Genomic DNA, 4,721 nt, shown 5'->3' on the forward strand with positions numbered 1-4,721 from the left:
TCGGTCATTACAGAATAGACATGCATGAGAATTATCTTAACTATAAAACAATCCCCTTCATAAGCAAAAATATTTCATTCAGAGCATTAATAGAAATACTAATTCAATCACTAGTGCATAAATTTTCAAGGGAAGGTGACTATAATAGTATCACAAAAATTACTGGATCTATTTACTTGGATCCTGTCCTCATCCACTCTAAGAAATACCGAAACTTTCTAAAGGGTGGGCTTATTAGAAGTCTGAGGTACAGGCAAAGCTTAGTACTTTCCAGTGACACCCAAATGTCCTCCAGATGCATAAGAAGGGAAAGATAAAGCTAGAGAATAAAATCTATGACAGCAAAATAAAACTTGAGTAACGTCTCCCAAATTTTATGGAAAAAGTACAAAGAACTGGAAACAAAAAGAGATGTATCATCGGTCTGGAAGACAACGAAATGAGATTCACTGCAAGGGTGACAAGTAGGTGTACCTGAAGTGGAGAATGAAAAAAGAACATATAAGAAAACTGAGGGTCGGCGCCTCTGCAGAGCGAGGGCCTCCGCCACCCACGCTCGAAGCAGCGGTGCCCGCCGGGCGGGGCCTCCCTCCGTCCGCAGCCCCGTGGTCTGGGCGGGGCCGGGGGGCGGGGGGAGGAGGCCGTGCGCGTGCCCGCGCCGTGCGTCCCGACGCACTACGTCACTGGCGCGGCCGCTTTGTGGCGCGACTTCCGGCCGCCGCCATCGCCATCTTGCTCGTGTGGAAGAGGCGCGGCTGCGCGGGAGTCCTGAGGAGGGATTCCTGAGGAGGGATTCCTGAGGTGGGAGTCGCGGACCGTCCGGCCGCCACCATGCCGTCGCCACCGCTCAGAGTGGCGGTGGTGTGCTCAAGCAACCAGAACCGGAGCATGGAGGCGCACTACATCCTCAACAAACGAGGATTCAGCGTCCGGTCCTTTGGAACGGGAACTCACGTGAAGCTTCCAGGACCAGCACCCAACAAGCCGAACGTTTATGACTTCAAAACCACTTACGACCAGATGTACAATGACCTCCTTAAGAAAGACAAAGACCTCTACACACAGAACGGCGTTCTGCACATGCTGGACAGAAACAGAAGAATCAAGCCCCGGCCGGAAAGGTTCCAGAATTGCAAAGATCTGTTTGACCTGATCTTCACCTGTGAAGAGAGACTGTACGACCAGGTGGTGGAAGAGCTGAATTCCAGGGAGCAAGAGACCTGCCAGCCTGTGCACGTGATCAACGTGGACATCGAGGACAACCAAGAAGAGGCCACCCTGGGGGCGTTCGTCATCTGTGATCTCTGTCAGTGCATCCAGCACACAGAAGACATGGAGAACGAGATCGAGGAGCTGCTGCAGGAGTTCGAGGAGAAGACCGGCCGGACCTTCCTGCACACCGTCTGCTTCTACTGACCACCACCCACCACGAGCCGTCTGTTTGAGTTTCCTTTAGTTAATACTTCTTCCTTCCTGACACTTGTTTTTACCTTTCCTAGTAGCAGTATCCAAATCAACTGTATGTGTGAAATGAGAAGATAGACTTAAGTGCAGATGAAAAGCAATCAAATTTTCCTGTCCCACCTATACTCAGGAGTGGGATATTCATTATATAGTTTTTTTTCTTTACCCAAAAAAGAAAAAAAAACAGTTTATGGCACATTTCTCGCAATGTATCTGCCTTTCACTGAGCATCCTTCCCATGTTCCCTAACTGGCTGGCATCTACAAAACCCTGAATAAAACAACAAGCTGTACTTTGGGGGAAAGAACTTGTCCAATAAATAGATGTTGCTGGTAAAAAAAAAAAAAAGAAAGAAAATTGGGTGGCAGAAGTGACGTCAGCAAGATGGCGGAGTAGGAGATCCCAGCCTTCATCCCATTAGAAAAAACAACAGTTGGACAGTTATCCATGAACCAGAATAGCTCTGGGAGAGCTCAGGAATCCAGTTAAGAAGCTGCAGCAACACACTGGTGCAAAGAAACCCAAGAATAACCGCGCAGAAAGGGTAGGAAGAACAGGCCTCCTGCCAGCACCGCTCAGAGGGATCTCCGTCGTCTGCAAGTTCTTCTCAGTGGGGAAGAAGAGATCAGGCTGAGTGTCAACTTCTTCAGCCTTTTAGGGCACTGAGAAAGGACCTACTTTAAGTTCATCCCACAAAGACAGCTATGGAGATTGTTAGAGCTGAGACGTCTGCCGATAGCCACGAACAAAAGAGAAGGGCTATCAGTGCCAACCGTGAAGCAGGAACCACCGTGGGCCCCAGTGGCCTTCTTTGTAGAGGATCCCAGCAGCCTCCACCGCTGGTGAGTTCAACAGCCCTCACAGCCACCGCACCCTTCCTGCAAACATCACCTCCAAGGATCCTGGAGTGTTGGCCATCGCAGACCCCAGAGGCCAGCTCTGCAGAAGACCCCAGAGGCTTACACCGCCGAGGAACCCGACAGCCATCGCAGCCGCTGCAGATGCCCCAAAGCTTTACCACCTAGGGCACCGCAGTTTTCCCCTTCGTGGACTCCAGTTGCCTGAGCCAGTACCACCCACCAGCCCAGTGACTCGCCACACACTGGAGTTGCTCCAGCCAGTGCTGCTATGAGTGCCTCGGTCCCAGGATCTCACGCGGTTACTGCCAAACTAGTGCTCACCGCCCACCTCCACTTTCCCGCGGATGCCAGCCCAGAACACACCACCTGCTCCAGCTCCCACTGTTGAGTGCATCTTGAAGACCAGGACCACAGCTGAGCACATGCGTGCGCAGCCAGCCCTCGCCCGGACGCACGGTGATGGCCCTGTTACCTGCTGCCACCTGCACAGGCATGTGAGGGACAGCCGGCCCCAGCTCTGTCACAAGCCCCCACAACCAGAAGCTACCAGCCTCAGCCCCACCGCCACCTGCCGGGCTGCATTTGATGCGCACTTGCCGAGGACTCCCGACAGCTCCCCTGCAGAGGACCGCGCAGCTGTGATGGATTGGTATAGTCCTAGCACACATAACAAATTCTTTGAAGTTATCAATACATTGATTGATTTTTTTTAAACCAATTCCATTCTTAGGAAACAAAGATTTGCAGAAGGATGTATGCAGAGCAAGATTTCCCAAATTACACAGAGTGAAACACTTTTTTTTTTTTTACATTTTGTCTTTCATGCTACTCACCTGCTGTTTCCTGTCATCTCTCCAAACACTCTATATGCTGCCACTAGTACCACTGACCTTTCCTTACCAAATTGCTCTTGTTAACCAAATTACTGTTACAGGCATCTTGATATTTGAAGAGGCCTTGTTTGTTTTCTCAATAGTCGCTGGGAAGCTGACCCCTAGTTAAGGGAGGTATTACTGTAGATAGTTCAAATGTCTTGCACTGTAGAAGTACTCGGTGAACCTGACAGCTGTGGCATTTACAACTATCACGGCTGACTGCTGAAGTGTCGTATATAATAGGGATGCATTTTTCCATGAGAGAATAAGAAAGATACTAATGAGCTATTAAGAGCTAGGAACATCAATTTTGGAGAAAGACTGCCCATGCTAATGTTTAGTTGAATAAAACTCAAGTGCTGAAGCATTTTGTGGTCTGGGATGTCATTTATTTGAAAACTTAAACTTACTTCTTTTGGAAGAAAGCCAACCAACCAATATATAATTCATGTTATACCAATGTATCAGCAATTCTGTAAAACTGAAGCAACAATGTTAATTTTCTCTCAAAGTAAATGCCATACCAGTGAATTAAATGAGTAATTAGGTACTGTCAGGTTAAATTCATTTCCATTTTTGAAATGCACTTCCTGTTATAACATATTTTTCCTATTAGAAGCACATGTCCTTAAACATTTTTAATTGCACAGTTCAGGAATTAGACCATATCTCTAAAATATCTTCATTCAGTACTGTTCATATCAGGACATTTCAATCCAAATGTGATATCTGATATATTCTGAAAAACTGCATGTATTATTTACTTTTTCTTCTTTTTAGTCTAGTTCTGTTATTAAGCATTCTTCCTGGGTGTCTCATCTAACAGCTTTTGCTTATATCTCATTAGAAAGATCTTGGTCACATGATCACCATAGCTGACCAAGATCAATACATTGGATAAAATTTGAATTTTACCCATAAATAAAATTAGAATAAATTTGCAATTCCAAATAAATAAAATTGGAATTCTATTACTATGAATAAATTTGGAATAAAATTTCAATAAAATTAGAATTCTATTATTAAGAAATAAGTAAAAAAAACAAGGATATTGGCTAGGTAACGAGCAGTTTCTGGCATCCTGTCTTATTTATTACGTGTTGTTTTTGTTAAAACAACAACAACAACAACAAAACCACCAAAAAACTTGTCTTGGGGCTTTAGTCTCCAAGTGCAGAACAAGTGGCTAAGCAGATAAATCTACATGAAAGTGCTGCATAAACTCTAGGAAGCTCTTTGCATGAAAGCTATCATTACCAGCATGTTTTATGTGAATATCTTTAAGCCCAGAGTGGACATAATCTATGCCCCCTCAGGAGATGGTAATCTTAGAGAATAATTATATTCATGCTGCATTAATTAGAGCATGGAATAGAAACACAACTAAACAAACAAAACAGAAAGAATAATTCTAGATTCTAATCCTTTATTTTTAAAAAAACACTTGTAGACATAATTGTTCAAAATACCACTTAAGGACCAGACCTCACCCAGCCTTCGGACCAGATTGTTAATTATGTCT

The 4,721-nt window shown here is 45.2% G+C and overlaps 1 pseudogene; it reads left to right on the top strand.

Annotated features, from left to right (window-relative positions):
- The first annotated feature begins 796 nt into the window (after nucleotides 1–796).
- On the top strand, nucleotides 797–3,557 carry LOC105067067 (RNA polymerase II subunit A C-terminal domain phosphatase SSU72 pseudogene; annotated as a pseudogene).
- Nucleotides 3,558–4,721: the final 1,164 nt, after the last annotated feature.

The sequence above is a fragment of the Camelus bactrianus genome, chromosome X, assembly GCF_048773025.1.
Source record: "Camelus bactrianus isolate YW-2024 breed Bactrian camel chromosome X, ASM4877302v1, whole genome shotgun sequence".
In the NCBI taxonomy this organism is placed as follows: domain Eukaryota; kingdom Metazoa; phylum Chordata; class Mammalia; order Artiodactyla; family Camelidae; genus Camelus; species Camelus bactrianus.